Source organism: Anoplopoma fimbria, chromosome 19 (assembly GCF_027596085.1).
Source record: "Anoplopoma fimbria isolate UVic2021 breed Golden Eagle Sablefish chromosome 19, Afim_UVic_2022, whole genome shotgun sequence".
Taxonomy (NCBI): domain Eukaryota; kingdom Metazoa; phylum Chordata; class Actinopteri; order Perciformes; family Anoplopomatidae; genus Anoplopoma; species Anoplopoma fimbria.
In genome coordinates, this window is record NC_072467.1 from 13,683,516 (window position 1) to 13,698,954 (window position 15,439).

The 15,439-nt window shown below is 42.0% G+C and overlaps 1 protein-coding gene across 1 annotated transcript in view; it reads right to left on the reverse strand.

Moving 5' to 3' along the window:
* tead1a (TEA domain family member 1a) overlaps positions 1-4,025 on the reverse strand; it is a 40,398-nt gene extending 36,373 nt beyond the window's left edge. The window contains exon 1 of the mRNA XM_054619267.1: positions 3,833-4,025. The gene's annotated coding sequence lies outside the window, so the exon portion shown is untranslated. The remainder of the gene's footprint in view (positions 1-3,832) is intronic.
* Between the last annotated feature and the right edge of the window lie 11,414 nt (positions 4,026-15,439).

Consider the following 15,439-nt stretch of genomic DNA (forward strand, 5'->3'; position numbering starts at 1 on the left):
TTTTACTTTCCTTGTTACTTGTCGTATGAGGACTTTTTTTTTTACTGTACAGCAGGAAACAGCAACTTCTGGGTGAGCTGGGATGTAAAAGTAGCATTTATGTCTCGATGTCTCTTTCGATATCGAGTCATTGTTTCTTTCTTTTACTGCAGAAATAAACTGTCTGAACTGTTAGGATTTCCTAAAACTTTATGTAACTGAAATGTCTGTGTAACGCAGAGAATGAAAGTGACATGAAGTAGGGCTTTGTAAATATTGATTTTGTCATTTTTCCCTTTCCTTAAACATGTAATGACGCAGCATAGATGACAATCATCTAACAGCAGATGTTTCAGAATCACCTGTATGGTAAATACCGTTCTTATCATTGGCAAAGTAAGCTAATAGTAACATATTGTGGGTTATGTGAAACCCAGCTCAGATAAAAAAAAAAAGGGTACATTTGAGTTGTATTTTTCTGAGGGGGGAGAGACAGACAAACTGACTGACGGGGGACGAAGACGAGGAGAGACGGGCGAGCCAGCACAGGCTCCCCTCTGCCCCACCCCACCCAGGAGGACGCCCATTGTTCCCCCCATACCCTAAACAAAGCCTCCCCCCCAACCCTCCCTTTCCCCACCTCCCCTCTATTCCCCCCACACAGCATTGTTGCTCTAATAAACCTCGATTCCGCTCCTTAAATTTCATTACATACAAGCTCAAGCTTTACCTTCTCCTTTTTAACTCTTTATCCGGTTTTAAAAAACAAAACAAAAAACGCAGAATTTATCGTATATTCAACTCCTGTCACTTTCAGGTGAGGGCAGAAAATCAGCCCATTTATGAGCAATGTTGTCAAGAGATGTGTAAAAAAGACAGGAAATCGAAACAAGACTGCCGGGGACACTGAAGGAGCTGGTTTTAATAAGCATCTAAAGGAAATTGGGTTGTTGTTTTTTTAATATATAAAAAGAGAAAATTGACACCTCAATAACCTCGTAACAACAACACAGACATCTCCACAAACCACAAGCACTCACATAAACTCCGGGATGCACCGGATTACCTGTTGATTCGCCTGAAATGTTGGACTGAAAAGAAAAAAATGAACAAAGTGGGACTACATCTGGACGTCACAAGACATCGTTCGTGCCCCCTTGAGGGATTACGCCTCCTAATCCCCGACTCCATAGAAATCTGTGTGCCGGATTTTTGACGCCCCCCCCTCCGTCCAGAAATGAGACGACAGATGAAACGGAACGAGGAGGGGCAGCTCCAACCATACTGTCACAGCATTGGCGAAGTACGTGAACACACAAACATGCGCACGTACACAGCGGCTGTGTGGCCAAAGCACACAGAGGCCATATGGTGCGTCCTCATCCGCCGACGCCTGTTGCTGCCTCAACAATAGGCCGGCCTGGCCTCGACAGCGAGAGGCAAACACTCACACACACACACACACACAGACACAGACACACACACACACACACCAAATGGTCGTTAGTCAGCCAGTCTGCGTTGCTTAGGCCCAGAACAAACTCCTGGATTTGCATTCTGTGCCTCGCTTCGTCCTCCTCCTCCACCTCTCTACCTCTCTCTCTCTCTCTCTCTCTCTCTCACACACACACACACACACACACACACACACACACACACACACACACTTTCCCGGTCTCTACAGGTGCACGGAGCACTCAAAACAGATGTCAACGGACTGGAGAGGGGAGAGGGGAGGGGTGAGGGGAGGATAGTGGAGGGACGACGGGAGGCTGTTTGCCCAGGGTGACTGACAAAGCTTTGTACACTCGCAGGCCGAGACACAGCAAAGACAATAAGACACACACACACAAACACACACACACACACACACACACACACGTCTCCTTCCTGTTACACTCTCAGCACTGCCTGATTTACACTTAATAAAAAGGCACAAAAAAAAGTGCAGAGATTTAAACACAGACGGTTTAAAAGGGTTAAATAATAATTAATTTGTGTCACTTCTTATAGATCCACATGTTCAGGAGGAGTGACATCGTAGTTATTGTTTCAGAGGGAGAGCATCACCACAGAAAATGTATCAATATTTTACGCTGATGGCCAGCTGCCCACACAAAATGACCAGATAAATAAATACACATCTACCTTAATGAAGGCAGAAATGGTGAGAAACTCCTAAAATACTTTTTTGCATAATTAAGATTATTTTCTTGTGATTTGCTCCCGCTATTTAAAGTCATTTTAATGCCACCTCTATCTCACACACTGATCGTTTCGTAGCAGCGGTGGACCTGAAATAATCAGCAACCGTATTTGTCATTGATTCATTGTTTTTAGTTAATTTTTCAAGCATAAAACAAACAAACTGGTTACAGCTTCTCAAAACTCCAAATGTATGTGAGTTCTCGAGCGTTCTAAGAGCATTGCTGTGAGCAATTATGATTTAAAGAAGAAATATATATATATATATAAATTTGAAAGCATTTGAAAAATTATTCGAAAATTGACTCAATCTTCAGATTATTTCCCAAATCAATCTCTTTTTTCTTCTTAAAATCATAACTCACTGTGTCATTATTATTTGTCCCTGGGTGAACATCTTCTCATTGACAAAACAAAACATAAACCTCCATTAGCCAACTGTGTTCAGCCACATTAATTATATGAAGAAAAAAGTCAAATTATAAATTCATATCCCTCCATCTCACGATGGCCTTCAGTTACAGGAGCATTTCAGGAGCTGCTGTGTTTCATCCAACAGGCTGTAATTTTTTCGCCCCCAATAATTACATTGTGCTTTTGGCCTTCATCACCACAGATCTCTCACTATAAAAAGGGGACTGGAGCAGTCCTTTTAATCAATATTTAAACAGGAAGTACACAACTATATGGGGAATATTATAGGCTATTACTGAGGAAGAGGTGGGGGGGAGGGTAAATAAGCTGTTATCTCTTACAAAAAATCCCCACCAGCTACAACTGACACCTTTAACATCATGTGTAGTGGTATGAAACCAAATACAAAAAAATCTACGTAATGTGTCTGAAACGTTCATCTACAGTGAAATATGTGGTGTGGAGACAAATTAAGCTTGTAAAAATAGGTGCCTAATACTAGCATGTTTTTCTTTTAAGATCAATGGGAGTAAACGCAGTTTGCAGCCTGTGTTCTCATTGTAACGTTCAATGTGCTCTGTCCACTGGGTAAACACCGGTTCTGCGTGCACGTTATCAGCCTCCGGCCTGTTCCCTGTTGACTGAGGCCCGCCCGCCTGTGTGTGTGTGTGTGTGTGTGTGTGTGTGTGTGTGTGTGTGTGTGTGTGTGTGTGTGTGTGTGTGTCGGGGGGAGAAAAACCCCGCCGATGCAACAAGTCTCCCCATTCACTCCCAGCTTTGTTAAGCTACCTCCACAGCAGTGCCGCGGCAACGCTTCCCCCCCCCATCTCTCTCCCGTATTTTTCTCCGCGCTACACGTAGGTCAGTCCGTGAACGCAACTCTGATGGAGAACTGTCCGACAGCGCGTGTTTTTAGTACACGAGAGGAAGAAGAAGTGATTGTTTTTGATGTCGGGAGAGAGAGGAGAGAGGAGGGAGGAGGGAGGAGGGAGGAGGGAGGGGGTGAAACTGTAGTGAAAGCGACATCCCATCGCTCCCGAAGCTCGCGCGGCGGAGCATTAATGAGCTTGTTAGACTTGTTTAACATCTATAAAAGGGATTTTGAGCGTGTCGATTTCGCTCGCGAGGTTTCATAATTTTAGCTCCAGTGACCACTTCGGCGGTTTTAGCAACAAGCGAAGCGTCCGAGGGGTGAGTAGGGTGAGAGGAGGGGGGATCTTCCTTGGGAACTTACCTCGATTCGTACGCCTCTTTATGGATTTATTCCCACACTTTATCCGCGGCTCTGAGTCGCTACGGCGTCGGGGGAAAGCACTTCACGCGAACTCCGGAGTGTCCCCTTCGCGGCTTCGGGTTTGACGGGGAAAAAAGGGAACCGGGAAGCGCCAAGTACGTGAAACGCGTAGCGACTCTCCCGAAGGATGCGAAGTATGCGCGGAATGGGAGCAGGAATGAGATGAACGCAGTGGACTGAGTTGAACGGGGCGGGGTGAGAGGGACTGGCGTCACCCTGGACGGATAGAGCGGAGTGAGTGAGGGATGGGTGGGGAGAGAAAGAAAAAAAAGAAAAAGAAAAGAGAGCGCGAGGGGGAAGGGGCCGGACTGTATGGGGTGCGTTCGACAACAAAAGAAAAGAGTGGAGCGCCCAAACTCTATTCAGTGGGAGGGGGGGTGACACAGAAACACCAGGCGAGCAGCTGACAACCAATCAAAAAAAAAAAATACTGTGAAAAAATCCGTGTGCAAGTTAAATTTGGCAATTTTTTAACATCATATGAAATATAAATAAAGATAAAGAAAAAGTTATTCCTCAAATGCTGTGGAACTTTTTTTAAAGAAAATGATTTTTCTCATTGAGAAAACCAAACATACATTAGACAGCTGTGTTCAAAAGGTCCAACTATAAATTCATAACCCTCCATCTCACAGTGGCCTTCAGTTACAGGAGTAATGCGGAGCTGCTGTGTTTCATCCTACAGGCTGTCATTTTTTCGGCCTGAATAATTACAACGCGCTCTTGGGTCTTCATCACCACAGATCTCTGGCTATAAAAAGGGGACAATATTTAATCAATATTTAAACAGGAAGTACACAACTATATGGGGGGGGGGAAATCACCACCAGCTACAACTGACACATTTTATGTGAGCTGGTGTAGTGGTCTGAAACCAAATAAAACACAGATTTTTAACACTTTTATGATGCTGTTGAACTTTTTAAAAGAAGAAAATGATTCTTCTTACAGATTAAATTCATAAGCTATACATGTATCATTTGCTTTTATTTAATACGGCCTTACATGTTCTGGTATGACCAGTAGCTAACAGCTAATGCAGGCCAAGTTGAGATACATATTGTTGTGTAAGTCTGCGTTCAAAATCGCAAAGGCATAAGAGTGGCGTGGAATTGTGTACGTTGTGCTTGGAAACTGCATAGTATGTGTATTCTGTGTATTCAAGAAACGCCCGGATGTTTGCTTGATTAGCACGAATTTCTGAGATGAAAGTTCACTGCAAGTACCCTACAGCCCCAAGATGCACTGCTTCTCTTCAGACTGCACTACACACTAATTCAGTATGCAATTTCGCACACAGAGTGAGTAAGTTTCCTGAATTAATGACTTTTGGCTACGTGGTTACAATTAACCATCATTAAAAAATTTGTTTGCATTTGTATCATTCTGAAAAAATAAAAAATAATTATTAAATACGTTTGACTAATATTAAGTTTCTGCTAGTAATGTTAGCCAAAGGTTCTTGACAGTAAGTATGTTATGTTATGTTAACTCATTATCGCACCCAATGAGAGTCAAGAAGCAGCAACAAAGCAGCTGGAACAAACCCTTAAACCAACTTACCAACATTTAAGCTAACGTCAACATATGAAGGGCTAGCGTTAATGTTACTAGCCCCTTTCGCTCAGCCTGTTCAAGGCAAGGGATGCTCCGTATTTTCCGCCTCGCTTTTCTGTATGAATCACCGGAAGATTAAAACATTTTTAAAACTCGAGCAGCAGTTAGCAGCTAACCTGCAGCAACCGAGAATAGCAGCTAATTTCCAAAGCTACAAAGTGGTCTGGAAGTTGCTGTTGGAAGCGTATGTTATTCGGCACACTTGATGCGGAGCTGTTTTGGTAAACGTCACATCTCTTTTGCTGTTTTAGAGCAAGTTGTTTGGTTCAGCTTGAAAAAAACAAAGCCGGCATAGAATTTATGTGTGAAAGGCTACTTTCAGATACTTTCTTTTGTATCTCAAGGCCATCAGTAGCATTAAATCCTCCTCTGGATGTTTGTTTCATCACTGCGTCAACAGTGCGTCCCAAGCATAGACTCTGTATAAGTTGACGTAGTGATCGTGGTGTCACCCATTGGTCTGTGGGCTGCTGTATTGAAGCCTCGAGTTCGGCGATTTAGCCATCTTGGATTAAGGCCGTCACTATGTTTTCTTTGCAACTGATAAACAGAAGTTACCGTATTTGAAATGTGGAGGGGTGATATAGAGACACTGTATACAGCTCTGGTAACGACAGCCACCTGTTAATCATAGTAGCCCCGCCCTAAAGCATACTCTGCTTTATGGTCTATTTGACTCTAAATGGATCACAATTTACTAAATGAACATCATGATGTATTGAAGAAGACTTGAACTAGATATTGAGACCATAAACTCAAATTTACAATGTTAAGTGAAAAATAGGGTCACTTTCTTATAGACTTCTATACAACCAGATCTCTTTTATGCAACCAGAGGAGTCGCCCCCTGATGGTCAGTAGAGAGAATGCAAGATTTAAGACACTTCTGCATTGGCCTCACTCGGCAGAATCGGAGGTTGCCATCTGGTCTCAAGTTAAACCCAGACTGTCCTAACTTTAAATGAACAAGCGGTGACATTAAATGTATTTTGCCCCCTCCTCCCCAGGACCGCCCCTGAAAGACCCCTCAGGGGGCTGCTGGCACCACTGCCCTAACCAGAAAACATTTGAATGCAGCAGGCAGCCTCCTCTGCCTCATAAAAGGAGTTGTTGTTTACTACTAAGCTCTGCCTGTCTCAGGTTTCACCCCCCCTCAGGCACTGCTGGACTGTCATCCCCCCCAGAGGGAGGGGCCGTGACATAAAACAAACAAAGATATGCCAGGGTCACACAGCCTGGAACACCTACTGCAACCCGACACTACAGCCGGGCCAGCCAGCAGACTAGCATTCCACATGGCACATGGTGTCTGTGTTTGTGTGTGTGAGTAAAAATTCTCACAGATGCATACAAACACACCCACACACACACAGCTGACTCACGTGTGGAGAGTGTGTGTTTCTGTGACATCTTTGCAGAGGCATTCTCAGACTCAGAGCAGTGCAAACACAGAGCTGGCTGGTTAAACATTCAGCTCTGTGACCTTAAGGTCAATAGTCTGACCTCGAAGGTGACCTCACCTGGTTTCCTGATGATTTATTAATGCCGTCTGGGCCTGGGATCCTGTATCTCCTTCATGGACGCTAAAATACATTTATTATTTAGAAAAATGTATCAAGTCAGGTATTGGCTCGTGTGTCATAAAAAAGATTTTAAAAATCACTGCTCAGATTTAGAATAGCACAGCCATGAAATCAAAATAGATCCGACTGTCACTCAAGGGAAAGTCTTTGAGGTGCTAAAAATAATTTTGTGGCAGGAATAATTTTGGTCGGGTAAACTCCACTTTGGGGGACGCCGCTTTAAGTGGAACCTTCTAATCTGTGCAGTTACCTCAATCTGTCTTTAAATTTAATTTAAAGACGGAGTGCGTCCGAGTGGAAGCGGGAAGCAAAATGTCAGCTGAGAGCCCTCCCGCGGCCTGCGTGGGAGAAATCTAAACAATAAGGGTGTGGCATCTCCACATGAGCTGAGCTTTAGGGTGACATTTATGCAAAGGCTAAAATTAACAGGGCACTCAATCATAACAGCATCCATGAAACTTGTCTTGGTCCCACAGTCCTGTTTGTCCTCATGTAAAGACTGTTACCTCTGTCAGAACTTTTGGTCCTATTTGGTCCTATTATTTTGGACTGTTTAGCGTGAGGTATTGCGGTACCAATGAACTGTCCTGGAATTGGTTTTGTGTTTTTATTTATTATGTGTTATGTGCAAAGAAAATAAAATCAAAAGAAAAGATAGTATGAGCATAACGTGTTTGTGTACAAATTTTAAAGGAACCCCATGGAGTTTTTGACCAATAGTAGTGCTATGGAGAAGTGTTTTTTTAGTGTCCAAATTCTTTATTTTCGCACTAGTATACGTGTAAGCCCATATTCAGCCAATGGTATCGCAGTATCCTACTGGTCGACAGTTGGCCAACAAACATAGCAGTGAGCCAATGAAAGCAGTCGAGAAGAAAATTGCTAGCGAGCAAATGTGAACGTTTCAATGCAGCATTTTAAAAAAACAATTTTGTATCAGCTTTACGGTGATTTTGTGATGAAGGAAATACATTCAAACATGTTTGTTAGAACTCATGCATTTTGTTGAGATACTGAAAGTAAACTTCACAGGGCACCTTTAATTTGTTAGGTTAGGTTGATGTGCAATTAAAATCATAGACTGTATCTAAGAAGTGGACGTAGTCATCATGGCGTCACCCATTGGTTTCTGGACTGCCGTTTTGAAGCCTTTCAATAAACGGAAGTTACCATACTTGGAATGCAGAGCATTGAGGGAGAGCGGTTCTGGTAGCAGCAGCGACCTGTCAATCACAGTAAGCCCACCCTAAAGCATACTCTGCTTTATGGTCTATTGGACTCTAAATTGACCATCATTTATTAAATGAACATCATGTTGTATTGAAGAATACTCAAAACTAGAGATAGAGACCATAAACTCATGTTTACAATGTTTACTGAGGGAATAAATCAAGTGAGAGGACTTCTTTTTGCAACCAGAGGAGTCGCCCCCTGATGGCCAGTAGAGAGAATGTGAGGTTTAAGACACTTCAGCATTGGCTTCACTCAGCAGAACCAGAGGTAAAAATATATTTTTTTCTCATAAAGGCTGACCATTTCAGCCGAGAAAGGCTTACTCTGTATGGTGACACTGTCTGAAGTTGGGGGTTTGAAAAATTCCCCAAATCTTATGCCATGAAGTCTGTCCAGAGCTGGAGGACCTCACTATCTTACAGTCAAGAGGTCACTGGTGGGTTCAGAAAGCTCTTCAGCTGAAAGAAGGATCAGATCTGCGATACGCTGAAGGTTCTGAATATTGGGGGTGGTTGACAAATCCAAAATATTATGGATTTAAGAACTGTGCCTGGGCGGCTGTGGCACACCAGGTAGAGTGCTTGTCCTGTAACCACAAGGTTGGTGGTTCAAACCCCTCTACAGTCAACATGCTGAGGTGTCCTTGAGCGAGACACCTAACCCCCAGTTGCTCCCCGGGTGCTTCTTAGCAGCCCACTGCTCCTCCGGGATGGGTTAAATGCAGATAACTGTAATTTCCCCATTGTGGGACTAATAAAGGCTTAATTATTATTATTTTTAAGAAGGATGCCAATTCAACAACCATGTCAAAGGAGTGCCGGAGAAGAGCCTCAGATTCAGGAGTAAATATACATATTCCATTGTGGGAGTGGACAGCCTCCTATGCTGCTTGTCTCCTTTATGGAGAGTATATCAAGGAGCTGAAGACAGCGAACATTGTGCGTCAATCATACAGGAAGGCAAGGTGATTGAAATTTTAAATTAACTGAACTTTGGCCTTGACACTTTGGTAATGCAGCAAGGTACCACAATGAATGGATCTGAAATTAAAAAGAGAACGAGTAATTAAAGTAATACTTGAGCACATAAATTAATCAAACTTTCGCCTGAAGGAATTTATTCTATCTACAAAAAAAAACCTGAAGCACGGCATTCAGCGCTATAGCAATGCATTCACTCGCTCCTCTAAAACCTTGGGCTTTGTGACTGCCGCTCACCTCCCTCATTCCACATGTTGGTCACCATATTCTGGAGGGTTTGTTTGTGTAGGTCTCGATTTAACCTTCGGCAGAGTGTTTTTACACGTATGCGTTGTGTGCGTTTTGTTCAAGCCAGATTTTTTATACAAGGTAGAGGCGGAGTTCATCCACGGTTTAGGGACTTCAAGGCTTTATATGATGTGAATTTCTTTATCGGTCGGTTCTGTTTTTAAATGTTCTTTCAGTATCAAAGCAACTGTGTGAATGTCAGATTGATTTCATTCTTCCTATTTTTATTAAATTATTAGTTTTTTACTTATTTTATCAGTAGCAGCCTTGAAACTGCCTAACTATCCAATATGGCAGAGCACTCTGAATCTTCAATCAATGATAACTGTTTTCATAAAATAAAGCAGTTTGGTGTCTTGTTTCTCAAAGCACAATATGAATTGCCCCATTAGTTATGTATATTTCAATGACATGAAGATATCTTATTTTCTACCTATGAACTTAAAAATGTTGCCCTCCCAATAAAATCGCTTTTACGTTTTTTTTAGTACGGGAAAGGTAAAGGAAATAATGGTTCATAGAAAAAAAGGTGACAAAAACAACAGGGAGTAAGGAAAGGAGTCTTGAGTTAACGCGTTGAGATGTAAACATGTTTCACTACAGTGATATTTCATCTTATCTCAACAAGCAAAATCCACCTAATCAGGCCAGCAGTAAAGATATAATGAAGACCTTTGAAATGACAAAGCTGGTCCTGCTGATCGCCTCCTTAAGCCTTCTTCACTTTCAATAACTGGTTCACATCACATACACAGATAATGCAGTCCTGTAGTTCCCAGCAGTTCCTCTCAGATCTACTAAGTGGTTTATAGTCTTTCAGCTTATGTTTAGGAATGGTGAAAAAAATGTTTGGGTATCACTCTCACCACCCTCAAAAAAGATCTAACCAACCCACTATGTTACCTACCCAGCACCAAATGGCGGCTATAGGCCAAGTTAGTATCTTGCTGGTGATGGTAGCAGAGCATTTAGCTGCTAAAGAGTCAGATATTTGCCTCAGAGGTGGGGGAGACCAAAAATAGAGTTTGGCCTTATATTTACCAGGTGATGGCTCCAAATGAATGATATTGTTGCTTTGTGTCTGCTGGATAGATAGGCAACCGTTTGCCATCCGGGTTACCTGTGAGTTTAAGAATTATGAATGATTGCTTTTAAATTCTAAAGTGGTACCAATTCCTGCCTACGGGACATCTGTGAGGTGCTAACGCCCCATGAGCCTGATTGCTGTTTGAGCTTCCTATGTCTGGCCTTTCTCTCAACGCCAAAAGCAATATTATTTCAACGTGGTGTTTAGAGTTTGTTTTGTCCAAAATAATTGATTCATTCTACATTTTTAATAATTCACTTAAATTCAGGATGACCCTGTAAATTAAATTGCCCTCCGGTGACAAAAAATAAGTTAAAAGTTCATTAGTTATTTCTGCTTTCCCAGCAGTAAAGCCTATTCAGTATGATTAACAGATCAATTAACAGCTAGTCTGCTAACGCTAGCTTCCTTGAACATCAAGTAAAATGCGGTTCAATTTAAACGATATTTTTAGGACATCCAGGTTGCCAAAATAGCATTGCAATGAGAACATTGTATTCTGCGAGCCTACCTGGCACACCACTCCACTTTTACTTGAACACAATACGTTCAAAATACAACCTCAAAAGTGTACGCAGCAGTAAAAAAAAACACAAAACAGCAGATGGAGTGTTCCACTGGAACACAGGCTTCAGGTACACCCAGCCTCTTCTCCTTTTGTGTTTTAAAACGCTCCCATTTATAAAATGGGGGAGAGCAGACCAGCCTCCTTTTGAATTTTTTGACATTTATCTGACGCATGGATAGAGAGAGCCACCCAGACATGAAAGATAGCAGTTTTCAGGACCGAGGTTTAGGAGCTCAATTTCCATGATCGGCATTGATCAAACCTCTTGGAGACGGAGAGAGGATGAATGAACTAGTCAAAAGAGGTCACGAGCGTCCTTCGCTCTTCTGCTGCCGCTCAGAATAGGGAGTGCTGATCTAATCAGATTTACCTTCTGTGTCATTATGTGCATGATAAGTGAGCGGGGACTAAAGGCTGCACCATCCTGCCCCCAAAGGACTACAACTGCAGGACACATATTCCGGGAATGAACTACTGACCATACACAATACTTAGTAAATGTTATTCATGGGACATTAATCCCATAAACACCCTAGTTTTTCTAGATGTGCTTGAGAGGTTTGGTTTGGAGAGGATTAAACATATTTAAAGCGATTTTGAACTTGGCGTGATCTTCACTGATGGATTAACCAATTCTAGGATCTTTTCCATTGGACCCAACCGACTTTTCGCTTTATTTTTTCTTTAAAGAAATCAGATGAGAAGATTGATGCCCTTCTTTCATCGGTGCATTTGATATGAAGTTGGCTGACATGTTTAACATTTTAGAAAAACAATAATATACAGCAGCCTGGGGACTAAACAGTAGCTGAGTGAACACACTGACTGAGTTTGAATGCCCACTCGTATCCCAGTTATTATCCGTTGTTTGGCTCATACACTATGTTTGCACATGTAAGATTACATCGTACCACGGTTTCTGGACGCTGGCTAAACCCTTATCCTGGCTTTGAGAAACCTTTAAATATGCTAGCTGGAGTGGATAGGAACCTGGGTACTGTGGTATGTAAACATCCTATCCTGTTTTTTTTACCTACACTCAATATGTTGCTCTTGGAATTCCAATGTTTGCCCTACAGTTGGTCCAATACTTGGGCCCAGACTGAAATAGCTCAACAACCAGGACTACTAGATGGATTGCCATGACATTTATTCAGACAATCGTGGTCACCTGAGAACAAATCCTACCAACTTTGGTGATCCCACTTTTCTAATAGTGCTACCATGAGTCTGTGGCTTTGATAAATTGCCAATAAATTTGTTTAACACAATCATGTCCCCGTCAGGATCAATTGTCATTTTGGTGATGCCTCAACTTTTAATCTAGCACCATCATTGCATCTCAATTTTAACTTGTCCAATACTTTGTTTATGACCAAAAGTCTTTCTTAACTAATCAGCCTTTGATGTACTTTGTGTTTAGTGCCCACAAAATGTTAGCATAGCTAACACAACTAAGATGGCAAGCAAGGTAATCGTTAATCTAATCAAATGCCTGCCTAATTCTAGCAGTGTCAGCACTTTCATTGCGAACATGCTAGCATGCTGAGGTTAGCATTAAACTCAAAGCACTTGCTATGCCAAAGTACAGCCTCACACTATGCCATTATTCCAAAACAATTCCAACATTCAGTAAAAATGTCAAATTGGACCAAAATCCCATATGTCAACAATGTTCAATCTATTGACGATCCATCTATTGTTACGGGTGTGTATGCATGGTCAGAACGTTTGTGGTTGGGAGCAGAAATATACGGTGCTAATAATCAGAAATCCAGTGGGTGGGAGCGAGATTATGGAAACCCGTACAGGACTGTTATGTACACATGGAGGTCAATAATCAGGTTTCTGTTCTAACCATGTAAGTGTCACCATGAATATGATCAAATCCAAGACACAATACCTGGATAGTAGTGCGCATGTACTCACTGCGTGTAAAACTGCACTTTCACAGGTACTCTGTTTCTCATGGCCATCATTTATTGTGAACTACTTACATTAGATCAGTGTTTCACATACATGTTTTCATGCACACTGGCAAGCTTTTGTATCCACTGGCCATCACAATGAGAGTTCTTCACGCTAGATGGTCAGATAACAGGATACACTGTATGGGTCTCATATGATATAACCTGCTTCTGCTGCTCCCTCCGTCTCTACACAGAACTGCAAATTGATGTGGTCGTATTTATCCTAAAGACTGAAGGGGAGCTTCTGAGAAACAATGGCAAAAAAACAACATGTCAGAGCATAAACATTTAACACCGATACACTTATGACCGGTGAAGCAATCCTGCTATACTTTGTAACATTACCTAAGTGGAGGCCCAGCTATTATTGGGCTGTATGGCCAAACCTTTTATCTAATGCCACATAATATAATAATGTGATACTTTATTGATCCTCACAAGAAAAACTGTCTTTTTATTGCCGTAGTTCATAAAGGGGTCAGAGGTCAATGCCAGCTGAAGGGCATCACCTGAGGATCCGCTGGAGCTTCTATGTTCTAATCCAGTTGGCAATATAGCATCATGGGAGAATAGATGAAGCCCTGATCCGGACTCCGATCACAGATACTCAGATGATAGTTGTTTTGCTGTGGCCAAATTAAGCCCCGGTTAATAGTGATCGAATTACCTGAGGTGATAATCCAATAGATCAAGTTAGTGATTATAAATTTGGCTAAAATGTAACCTGTGATGTAAAATATTGGGAAGGCTTCTATGAAAAACTACAAATGTGTTTCTTGTTTGTTTGTATATATATTCACTCTTCTTTTAGCTCCGTGTTTGGTCTCCACCAACTCCTGAGGGAAATATCTCACCCCTTAGTTGCTAAATGCTCCACTGTAGCAAACGCTGGGTTCGACTGACGTTTGGTACGAGGAGCTTTTCTCAATTTTGTTATTTTTTGGCATTTGAATCATTGTATATATAAAAATATTGATTAGCGCATGTTTAAAGGATTTGGGAAATACTTTTTGTAGCGAATATTTATGATGTTTTTTAATCATAAAACAGCAATTTGGTGTTAATACACTTTGGATTTTGTATAAATAAAACAATTAAGATATATTGGGTTTATCAGGCTAGCTGTTCATACATTTATCTAAGCTAAGCTGCTGCTGTCTCGAGCTACATTTACTAACATAACGGTTGTATCAATCTTCCAAGGGTGTAAATGTATTTTACCTAAACGCAAAGCTTTTTACTACAAACCATTAAACATGCAATAAACTGGGTTCAGGGCATTAAACAACTATTGGCTATGTAAAGGAGTTCCTGAGCAGAGAATGAAGTCGCTCTCCCTCTGTGTGTTGTAATCAGAGCGTGGGGCTCCGCGCGCCCTCTGGTTAGCTAACGGCCGCCGCACGGCCCTGCACTTCATACGGCTGTAACAGCCGACAGCGTTGTCGTGGAAGTGTAGCACCCACCCTCCGGTACCCCTCAGGTAAACACTGTTAGCTCTGTCAGCACTTTTGCTGTAGTTTGCACTGTTAGCGTCATTAGCATCGTTAGCTTCTAGCCACCGGCTGAGCTGTCGCCCTGCTGATAGGCAATAGCAATGCTCACAGTCTTGTTTGTTGTACCTTTAGGGATTAATCTTTACAAGGGCAGGGGGAATAAATAACTAATAAAAAATCAATCATAAAAATTCAACAAAGGAAAAGCTTTTCACTAAAATTAGGTGCGATACCAGCTTTTGGTTAACACAATGAGGCTTGCTTGTTAGTAAAGGGTGAATTTACTCTTCAAACTTTTTTAACCAACAATCCCATCCGTGAAGCAGCAGTCTCTCTTCTCTACATTACTGTGGTGTCTTCAATCAGAGGAATGCCGTTACGTCCCCCACGTGACCCACGCACGAGAGCGGCAACGTAACAATAATGCAATAACGATAATGTAACAAGGTAATAACTAGAGTGGCTGAATTGTTCCCTGGGCGAGGGAGTGGAGAGGAAATGATCATAACATGGTTTCAGATCCCTCAGGATCTGTTGCGACTGACATGAGAGCGTCTGAGAGGGCAATCATTACCGGATACTGTTACTCGGACCAAAATGTTTCACTCTGCTACGGGCATTAAAGTCGACACACGTATGCTGCATGTGTGCCAATGGCTTTTCCCCGTCTTCACATAGCAAAAAAGTATTTAAAGAGCTTCTTCAAGGTGAAATTGATTGATTGCTCC